The sequence below is a fragment of the Pseudophryne corroboree genome, chromosome 4 (assembly GCF_028390025.1).
Source record: "Pseudophryne corroboree isolate aPseCor3 chromosome 4, aPseCor3.hap2, whole genome shotgun sequence".
NCBI lineage: Eukaryota > Metazoa > Chordata > Amphibia > Anura > Myobatrachidae > Pseudophryne > Pseudophryne corroboree.
Window position 1 is genome coordinate 785,739,273 of NC_086447.1, and position 11,748 is coordinate 785,751,020.

General features: G+C 42.7%; 1 protein-coding gene across 1 annotated transcript in view; it reads right to left on the minus strand.

The window, feature by feature from the left end:
* Nucleotides 1–11,427, minus strand: part of KCNG3 (potassium voltage-gated channel modifier subfamily G member 3) — an 80,916-nt gene extending 69,489 nt beyond the window's left edge. The window contains exon 1 of the transcript XR_010176178.1: nt 11,350–11,427. The gene's annotated coding sequence lies outside the window, so the exon portion shown is untranslated. The remainder of the gene's footprint in view (nt 1–11,349) is intronic.
* Nucleotides 11,428–11,748: the final 321 nt, after the last annotated feature.

Consider the following 11,748-nt stretch of genomic DNA (forward strand, 5'->3'; position numbering starts at 1 on the left):
GCTTTTGCCAGAAGTGCCAGACGGCAGTCCGTCCCTGACTCCACCTCTCTGTTTAGATATCCTACACCATTATCAGATCCCAGGGTCTTGAGCATCTGGACCAGTTTGAGTCTCTACAAGTCTCTTGCAGTGTGCAATTTTCTTTACTACTTCAGATTTCTGTCTGATGAAGTACATGTGTGTAATTCTTGTGAATGATGCACTTGTGATCTTTGAATGTTACAAAGTATCTGTATCTACTTACTGATTTTACTTTCATTGGCCCACATACATCGGAATGTACTGCTGTATCTGAAGTGTTTTGTAGCTCGGCTTACTGACTTGGAAAATGGCTGACAACTTTGTTTCCCTAATATACAGTTGTCACATACGGGTTTCTCTGTGTTAGTCACTGACATTTCTGTGACCATCCTGTTCTGTAGCCTTTGAACACTGTCATATCCAATGTGACCAAATCTTCTATGCCACAGTTCCAGTGACTGTGACTCAGTTGTCATGATTGCATAACAGCCCTGGAAATCATGGATGTACAATTGCTGATACCGTGTGCCTGTAGCTGTGACTGTCCCTTTTCTGTTTTGCACAATGCACTTTCCTTTAGTGAAGTGAACCCTATGGCCTCTCTATTCTAGAACAATTATGGATATAAGTTTTGTTCCCATCTTCTATGTAAAGCACATTGGATCACTGTAACTTTTGTCCTTGCTCCAATTCTCATACAGGCTTTAATTGTTCCAACTTTTATAGCAATAAGTACTTAATTGCCAATCTCTTTGATTTGGTTAACATGATGGACCACTCCTCATTGCAGCTGAAATGCCGTATTGTGCCCAAATTTCTATGACTATCTGTGACAATTAGGGCTGCCTCATCTCTGCTGTTGGATCTCTTAATTTGCATAGGATTCACATTCTAAATACAGTACAGGTTGAGTATCCCATATCCAAATATTCCGAAATACAGAATATTCTGAAATACAGAATTTTTTGAGTGAGAGTGAGATAGTGAAACCTTTGTTTTCTGATGGCTCAATGTACACTAACTTTGTTTAATACACAAAGTTATTAAAAATATTGTATTAAATGACCTTCAGGCTTTGTGTATAAGGTGTTTATGAAACATAAATGAATTGTGTGAATGCACACACACTTTGTTTAATGCACAAAGTTATTAAAAATATTGGCTAAAATGACCTTCCTGCTGTGTGTATAAGGTGTATATGAAACATAAATGCATTATGTGCTTAGACTTGGGTCCCATCGCCATGATATCTCATTATGGTATGCAGTTATTCCAAAATACGGAAAAATCTGATATCCAAAATACTTCTGGTCCCAAGCATTTTGGATAAGGGATACTCAGCATACGGCTCAGATGCAGCCCAGCTGTGCAACTGCGCATCGTGATATGGTGATAGAGGTCACTCTGTGCAGCACAGCGCAAGCCTCACCGCCGGCCTGAAATGACCGCACCTGCCTCTGCCACCCATACTCACTGTCTGCCGCACCTGCCGACTGCTGCCCAGACCCGCTGACAGCACCGCTGCCTGCCGCCCTGACCCACCGGCAGCTGGACCTGAGCAAGGTAAGTATTTTTTTTAACCCTAGCCCATCCCAGTTATCCCAGGATTGACCATTTTTAAATCCCAAATCCCGAGATTGAAAAAAATGCCCGGGATTGGCCTCCCTAGTTTCCATGTTTCATTTGTTTAACATCTCCTGATATGTCTACCCTGCTGCATATCTTTGTGTCATCTGCAACAAGGAATACTGTACTTTCCCTTCAATGCTGTTTGCAATGTCACCAACAAAGACATTAAATAGCACTGGTCCAAGTACAGATCCCTGGGGTACTCCACTGGTAACATTTCGCTCCATAGAATGCACTCCATTTACTACAACTGTCTGTTTCCTATCCTCTGCAACCAGGGGCTATATGTAATGTAGTGCGAGATGGCCGGCGCTCCATGATTCTGGCTGAACTCTTTTTAAATTGGCAATCATTTACAAGGCAATACCAGGTTGGTTTTGCCTTGTAAATGATTGGCACTTTAAAAAAATATACGAGTTTGGCCAGAATCTCTGCGCTCAGGCAATCTTGCACTGCATTACATACAGCCCCAGATTGTTATCCATTTAACTGTTTTATAATCCAGTCCTACACTTTCGCATTTATTTAGCAGTCTGCAATGTGGGACTGCGTCAAATGCCTTACAAAAGTTGACCTATTATTTTAGTCATGTGGGGAAATTCAAATTGTATCGCTCCCGATCTCTGGCTAAAGTGACGTGAGATTGCAGGGGGCGATATTCATTCATTTGAGGCCCCCTATCGCACTGATAGCACTCATTAGTGTCGGGTGTACCCTCACAAAGCAGATAAACCCCACTAAACTAATAACTGCGATCCGGAAAAGCCCACTTTTCGAATATCTCCATTCGGCGCCATCTAGTGGCTACTGGCGTCAAAAGTCTAAAAGATTTGAAAGTCAGAAGTCCAAAAAGTCAATAACATTTTTGATTGGCATGATCTCCCCCCCCCCCCCCCCCTTTCCCTCCCCATGCTGTTTGGGAACCTGTAAGTGGTTTGATTTAAGATATTCCACAACTCTTTCTTTTAATAGCGTTTCTATTACTTTCCCTTCTACTGATGTAAGGTTTACTCATCTACAGTTACTTGCTTCATCCTTGCTTTCACTTTTGCAACTATAGCTACTGATCGGTTGAATAATTCCATTAATGGTGCTGTCAGCAATTGTTTAAGCTTTTTTGCTGTCCTTGGATGTATCCCATCTGGTCCCATTGATTTATCTACTTTCAGCAGCGAGAGTTCTGTTTTGACCTTCTCCTTTGTAAATGTACTTTCATCTACCTTATTTTTATCTACCTTATTTTTATGAATGTCCTTGCAAATTAACTGTGGTCCCTTCCCTTCTCTTTCTGTAGTGAATACTGAGCAAAAATAATTATTTAGATTATCTGCCTTTTATTGAAGGAAAAAAGCTATCCAACACGAACTGGCCCTGTGTGAAATAATACTTACTTAGTTCAGCCAACAAACCAAATTGAATGGAGTTGAGTTCAATTAGACTAGATACAAGAGATGTGCACTTGAAATTTTTCGGGTTTTGTGTTTTGGTTTTGGGTTCGGTTCCGCGGCCGTGTTTTGGGTTCGACCGCGTTTTGGCAAAACCTCACCGAATTTTTTTTGTCGGATTCGGGTGTGTTTTGGATTCGGGTGTTTTTTTCAAAAAACCCTAAAAAAACAGCTTAAATCATAGAATTTGGGGGTCATTTTGATCCCAAAGTATTATTAACCTAAAAAAACATAATTTCCACTCATTTTCAGTCTATTCTGAACACCTCACACCTCACAATATTATTTTTAGTCCTAAAATTTGCACCGAGGTCGCTGGATGACTAAGCTAAGCGACCCAAGTGGCCGACACAAACACCTGGCCCATCTAGGAGTGGCACTGCAGTGTCACGCAGGATGGCCCTTCAGAAAAATACTCCCCAAACAGCACATGACGCAAAGAAAAATGAAAGAAAAAAGAGGTGCAAGATGGAATTGTCCTTGGGCCCTCCCACCCACCCTTATGTTGTATAAACAGGACATGCACACTTTAACCAACTCATCATTTCAGTGACAGGGTCTGCCACACGACTGTGACTGAAATGACGGGTTGGTTTGGACCCCCACCAAAAAAGAAGCAATTAATCTCTCCTTGCACAAACTGGCTCTACAGAGGCAAGATGTCCACCTCATCATCATCCTCCGATATATCACTGTGTACATCCCCCTCCTCACAGATTATCAATTCGTCCCCACTGGAATCCACCATCTCAGCTCCCTGTGTACTTTGTGGAGGCAATTGCTGCTGGTCAATGTCTCCACGGAGGAATTGATTATAATTCATTTTAATGAACATCATCTTCTCCACATTTTCTGGAAGTAACCTCGTACGCCGATTGCTGACAAGGTGAGCGGCGGCACTAAACACTCTTTCGGAGTACACACTTGTGGGAGGGCAACTTAGGTAGAATAAAGCCAGTTTGTGCAAGGGCCTCCAAATTGCCTCTTTTTCCTGCCAGTATAAGTACGGACTGTCTGACGTGCCTACTTGGATGCGGTCACTCATATAATCCTCCACCATTCTTTCAATGGGGAGAGAATCATATGCAGTGCCAGTAGACGACATGTCCGTAATCGTTGGCAGGTCCTTCAGTCCGGACCAGATGTCAGCATCAGCAGTCGCTCCAGACTGCCCTGCATCACCGCCAGCGGGTGGGCTCGGAATTCTGAGCCTTTTCCTCGCACCCCCAGTTGCGGGAGAATGTGAAGGAGGAGATGTTGACAGGTCGCGTTCCGCTTGACTTGACAATTTTCTCACCAGCAGGTCTTTGAACCCCAGCAGACTTGTGTCTGCCGGAAAGAGAGATCCAAGGTAGGTTTTAAATCTTGGATCGAGCACGGTGGCCAAAATGTAGTGCTCTGATTTCAACAGATTGACCACCCGTGAATCCTCGTTAAGCGAATTAAGGGCTCCATCCACAAGTCCCACATGCCTAGCGGAATCGCTCTGTGTTAGCTCCTCCTTCAATGTCTCCAGCTTCTTCTGCAAAAGCCTGATGAGGGGAATGACCTGACTCAGGCTGGCAGTGTCTGAACTGACTTCACGTGTGGCAAGTTCAAAGGGCAGCAGAACCTTGCACAACGTTGAAATCATTCTCCACTGCGCTTGAGACAGGTGCATTCCACCTCCTATATCGTGCTGAATTGTATAGGCTTGAATGGCCTTTTGCTGCTCCTCCAACCTCTGAAGCATATATAGGGTTGAATTCCACCTCGTTACCACTTCTTGCTTCAGATGATGGCAGGGCAGGTTCAGGCGTTTTTGGTGGTGCTCCAGTCTTCTGTACGTGGTGCCTGTACGCCGAAAGTGTCCCGCAATTCTTCTGGCCACCGACAGCATCTCTTGCACGCCCCTCTCATTTTTTAAATAATTCTGCACCACCAAATTCAAGGTATGTGCAAAACATGGGACGTGCTGGAATTTGCCCAGATTTAATGCACACACAATATTGCTGGCGTTGTCCGATGCCACAAATCCACAGGAGAGTCCAATTGGGGTAAGCCATTCCGCGATGATCTTCCTCAGTTGCCGTAAGAGGTTTTCAGCTGTGTGGCTATTCTGGAAAGCGGTGATACAAAGCGTAGCCTGCCTAGGAAAGAGTTGGCGTTTGCGAGATGCTGCTACTGGTGCCGCCGCTGCTGTTCTTGCGGCGGGAGTCCATACATCTACCCAGTGGGCTGTCACAGTCATATAGTCCTGACCCTGCCCTGCTCCACTTGTCCACATGTCCGTGGTTAAGTGGACATTGGGTACAGCTGCATTTTTTAGGACACTGGTGACTCTTTTTCTGAGGTCTGTGTACATTTTCGGTATCGCCTGCCTAGAGAAATGGAACCTAGATGGTATTTGGTACCGGGGACACAGTACCTCCAACAAGTCTCTAGTTGGCTCTGCAGTAATGATGGATACCGTAACCACGTTTCTCACCACCCAGAATGCCAAGGCCTCAGTTATCCGCTTTGCAGCAGGATGACTGCTGTGATATTTCATCTTCCTCGCAAAGGACTGTTGGACAGTCAATTGCTTTGTGGAAGTAGTAAAAGTGGTCTTACGACTTCCCCTCTGGGATGACCATCGACTTTTTGAACTTGTCACTGACTTATTATGAATGCGCTGCAGGTGACGTATAAGGGAGGATGTTCCGAGGTGGTTAACGTCCTTACCCCTACTTATTACAGCTTGACAAAGGCAATACACGGCTTGACAAATGTTGTCCGCATTTCTGTTGAAATACTTCCACACCGAAGAGCTGATTTTTTTGGTATTTTCACCAGGCATGTCAATGGCCATATTCCTCCCATGGACAACAGGTGTCTCCCCGGGTGCCTGACTTAAACAAACCACCTCACCATCAGAATCCTCCTTGTCAATTTCCTCCCCAGCGCCAGCAACACCCATATCCTCCTCATCCTGGTGTACTTCAACACTGACATCTTCAATCTGACTATCAGGAACTGGACTGCAGGTGCTCCTTCCAGCACTTGCAGGGGGCGTGCAAATGGTGGAAGGCGCATGCTCTTCACGTCCAGTGTTGGGAAGGTCAGGCATCGCAACCGACACAATTGGACTCTCCTTTTGATTTTGGGATTTCGAAGAATGCACAGTTCTTTGCTGTGCTTTTGCCAGCTTGAGTCTTTTCATTTTTCTAGCGAGAGGCTGAGTGCTTCCATCCTCATGTGAAGCTGAACCACTAGCCATGAACATAGGCCAGGGCCTCAGCCGTTCCTTGCCACTCCGTGTGGTAAATGGCATATTGGCAAGTTTACGCTTCTCCTCCGACAATTTTATTTTAGATTTTTGAGTCCTTTTTTTACTGATATTTGGTGTTTTGGATTTTACATGCTCTGTACTATGACATTGGGCATCGGCCTTGGCAGACGACGTTGATGGAATTTCATCGTCTCGGCCATGACTAGTGGCAGCAGCTTCAGCACGAGGTGGAAGTCGATCTTGATCTTTCCCTATTTTTGGAACCTCAACATTTTTGTTCTCCATATTTTAATAGGCACAACTAAAAGGCACCTCAGGTAAACAATGGAGATGGATGGATACTAGTATATTTATGGATGACGAGCCACTGCCGACACAGAGGTAGCTACAGCCATGGACTACCGTACTGTGTCTGCTGCTAATATAGACTGGATGATAATGAGATAAAATTAAAATATATATATATATATCACACTAGTACTGCAGCCGGACAGGTATATATTATGTAATGACGGACCTGCTGGACACTGTCTGTCAGCACTGCAGACTCCTAAAGTAAGCTACTAGTATCAAGAAGATAGAAAAAAAAAACCACGGGTAGGTGGTATACAATTATGGATGGACGAGCGACTGCCGACACAGAGGTAGCTACAGCCATGGACTACCGTACTGTGTCTGCTGCTAATATAGACTGGATGATAATGAGATAAAATTAAAATATATATATATATATCACACTAGTACTGCAGCCGGACAGGTATATATTATGTAATGACGGACCTGCTGGACACTGTCTGTCAGCACTGCAGACTCCTAAAGTAAGCTACTAGTATCAAGAAGATAGAAAAAAAAACCACGGGTAGGTGGTATACAATTATGGATGGACGAGCGACTGCCGACACAAAGGTAGCTACAGCCGTGGACTACCGTACTGTGTCTGCTGCTAATATAGACTGGATGATAATGAGATAAAATTAAAATATATATATATATATATATATATATCACACTAGTACTGTAGCCGGACAGGTATATATTATGTAATGACGGACCTGCTGGACACTGTATGTCAGCACTGCAGACTCCTAAAGTAAGCTACTAGTATCAAGAAGATAGAAAAAAAAACCACGGGTAGGTGGTATACAATTATGGATGGACGAGCAACTGCCGACACAGAGGTAGCTACAGCCGTGGACTACCGTACTGTGTCTGCTGCTAATATAGACTGGATGATAATGAGATAAAATTAAAATATATATATATATATATATATATATATATATCACACTAGTACTGCAGCCGGACAGGTATATATTATGTAATGACGGACCTGCTGGACACTGTCTGCAGAATGCGTTTATAAAAACACCACACGACGAGTGTTTAACTTTTTCAGGCAGACAATCACAATATACTGGTGGTCAGCAGACAATCACAATATACTGGTGGTCAGTGGTCACTGGTCAGTCACACTGGCAGTGGCACTCTGGCAGCAAAAGTGTGCACTGTACTTAAAATATGTACTCCTGCTATAACTGCTCCCCAGTCTCCCCCACAATTAAGCTGTGTGAGCAGTGAGCACTCAGCACAGTCAGATATACAGTATTACATATGATGATGCAGCACACTGAGGCTGAGCACAGATATGGTATGTGACTGTGTCACACTGTGTATCGTTTTTTTTCAGGCAGAGAACGGATTAATTAAACTGGTGGTCAATGGTCACTGGTCACACTATCAGCAAGTAGTAGTACTCCAGTCCTAATATGCTCCCCAAAATTAGTAAATACTAAATAGTGTCTCTAACTCTCTACTCTCTTCTCTATAAACGGAGAGGACGCCAGCCACGTCCTCTCCCTATCAATCTCAATGCACGTGTGAAAATGGCGGCGACGCGCGGCTCCTTATATAGAATCCGAGTCTCGCGATAGAATTCGAGCCTCGCGAGAATCCGACAGCGGGATGATGACGTTCGGGCGCGCTCGGGTTAGCCGAGCAAGGCGGGAAGGTTCGAACCTGCCTCGGACCCGTGTAAAAAGGCTGAAGTTCGGGGGGGTTCGGATTCCGAGGAACCGAACCCGCTCATCACTAGATACAACCAGGCTTGATTACTGATAGCTATGTGGAATCTTAACATCAGTGAAACAAAAAATTTCCTGCAAAGTGAAGTTGGCTACAATTTCTCAACAAGTAGCTCTATATGGGATGATAAAATAAAATTCCAGAAGAGTGGATAAAGACTGTTATTGAAATGTATTAGTCTGGAAAGGGTTACAAAGCAATGTCTAATGCTCTGGTGAGAGCTACTGTATAATTGCCAATTGGAGGAAACTTGAAACAGTGGCCAGTATACCAGAATGCCTCCAAGAGCAGATCACCAAATAGTAACAAAAGAGCCCAGAAAAACCATCTAAGAAACTACAGGCCTCATTATAAGGTCAGAATTTATAATTCTACTACAGGTTGAGTATCCCATATCCAAATATTCCGAAATACGGAATATTCCGAAATACGGACTTTTTTGAGTGAGAGTGAGATAGTGAAACCTTTGTTTTTTGATGACTCAATGTACACAAACTTTGTTTAATACACAAATTTATTAAAAATATTGTATTAAATGACCTTCAGGCTGTGTTTATAAGCTGTATATGAAACATAAATGAATTGTGTGAATGTAGACACACTTTGTTTAATGTACAAAGTTATAAAAAATATTGGCTAAAATGACCTTCAGGCTTTGTGTATAAGGTGTATATGAAACATAAATGCATTCTGTGCTTAGATTTAGGTCCCATCACCATGATATCTCATTATGGTATGCAATTATTCCAAAATACGGAAAAATCCGATATCCAAAATACCTCTGGTCCCAAGCATTTTGGATAAGGGAGACTCAACCTGTATAAGAAAGAGACTGGGCAAAAATGGTATACATGGGAGAGTTGAAAGGTGAAAACCCATGGTAACCAAGAGGAACATAAAGGCTTGTCTCTTATATATACAGTATATACTGTATACAGAGATGCTCGAACCAGCCATGGATTTATTCTCAAACAGTCTCAAACAGGTTCATTGTAATTTAAGAAAGTAGAATAGGTCTGACCATGCCTTGACCTCACTAAAAAAATGCATTTTAGTAGTACAATAAGTCAATTTGAGCTTCTGCTTCTCCGGTGATCCACAATAATGAAATTATCCACTTGATAAACAAAATGAAAATAATGAGGAGAGCAAATTTGTGGTGTATGTAAAGTACATGGTCTCCACAATGTAATTAAAAAGCATATGGTTATGATATGGATTTTAAGCTTATCTGGAAACATTGGACCATTTATGCAACAGAGAGCAGTAATGTCAATAATATATACTTTATAATGTACTGATAATAATCCACCAAAGCAGCCAATAGTATAATAATTCAAACTAGAACACCTTAAACACTTAAAGAACTGTAAAAATATCTGGTGGTTTTTCTGGAAATGTCAGCGGGACGTACATCTTTGCAGGGTGTAAATTATCCTAATGTTCCAGGTTAAAGTAGAATAGCAAGATATAGGGGGATATTCAGGTTTGTTAGTAACCAAAAAAAGTTAGCAACTGGGCAAAACCATGCTGCACTGCAGGTGGGGCAGATGTAACATGTGCAGAGAGATTTCGATTTGGGTGGGTTATATTGTTTCTGTGCAGGGTAAATACTGACTACTTCATTTCCACACTGCAATTTAGATTTCAGTTTGAACACACCCCACCCAAATCTAACTCTCTCTGCACATGTTACATCTGCCCCACCTGCAGTGCACATGGTTTTGCCCATTAGAGGAAGATTTTGCTTTTGTAATCATCCTTGAATTAGGCCCTAAGAGCGCAACTAGGAGGGTTCTTACACTGCCCTGAGTAACAGAGGTGGGGGACACACCCAAATCTAAATCTCTCGTCACATGTTACATCTCCTTCACCTGCAGTGCAACATGGTTTTGCCCAATTACTAACTTTTTTGGTTTTCTAACAAACCTGAATAAGGACCATAAACCACACACCCATTCAGCTTATGTAATAATAATAATAATAATAGTAATAAGTAAAGGAACATAACATTTAAGGTATCCATTATATAAAGATCCTGCCAGCGTATTATTAACCTCTATGGTATCTTTGATGTATGCAGGGAGGTTTTATTTTTAACACAATTTTGTATGTAGTTATCTACATTTTGCTTAGCTGTCAGACAGCCAGTACAGGACATTATTCGCCTTCCTGATGAATTATGCATTTTTTATTTAATTTTTGGCAGATAATAATCATTGGCTCTTTAGTATTTAAACTTGTATATAGTTAAATACCATCTTGCAGGCCAGTATTAAATAACCTTTCTTCTTCCTTAAAAAACTTTATGTAGGGTCATGTTAAAATGTTAAGGTTTTTCAACACATACAGACGGGTCCACGTTTATCTTGACCTTTAATAGGATTAACTGAGACTGGCCAGTCGGACTTAATCCCCTGCTGTATTGTTCTCTGTATTGTATTGCAGCTGAGAACAATAGATGAAGGGTTTATGCTAATAAATCATGTTGTGCCTAGGCGCAGAAAACTAGTCAAGATAACCGTGGACCCATCTGTATGTAGATTTATACTGTATGATCGATAATTATCTAGCATATTTATCCCCCTTGACTGGTCGAATCAGTACTATCTCTTTAAGGGGTTTGGGTACGAAATCTCGGCAGTCACAATCCCAATGGTCAGGATGCCGACAACAGCATCCTGATGGCCAAAATCCCAATGGATCCCAGTATTTTAACTCTAACCATAACCCACTCCTCCTGCAGCCAAATCCTAGCTGCCCCCTTCCGCAGCCTAACCCTAACCCTAACCCACCCACGCAGCCTAACCGTAACCCATCCCAGCAGCCTAACCCACCTCCGCAACCTATCCCTAACCTCCCCCAACCCTGCAGCCTCACCCTAACCAGCACCCTATACATCACCATAACCCCAGTACTTACCATTGGGATCCATCTGCATTCTGACTGTTGGGATCCCAACTGCTGGGATCCTGGCCGCATCCCCTTTTGGCCTGATTCAGAGGTGGATGCAGTGCTGATGTCTGCGCAGTTGAGTGATTATTATTGTTCTGTGCATGCACAACAATCATAATGCACTTGTGCAGCAATTGACTTGTGTTGGAGGACTCAGTCAGGATTTGAGTGACAGGTAGTGAGCATTTTGGGAAATTGATGGGGGGGGGGGTTTTCAAAAATGCAGGAGTAGCAACCGTTGTCTGATTACTATTGGCGTGGTATGCACAATTACGGGGATCACTTTATAAAGGAGATTGGGCGTGATATATCATTTGAATACTGCCCTAAGACTGCAATTTGTACACAGCTGTAAAGGCTCCAGCT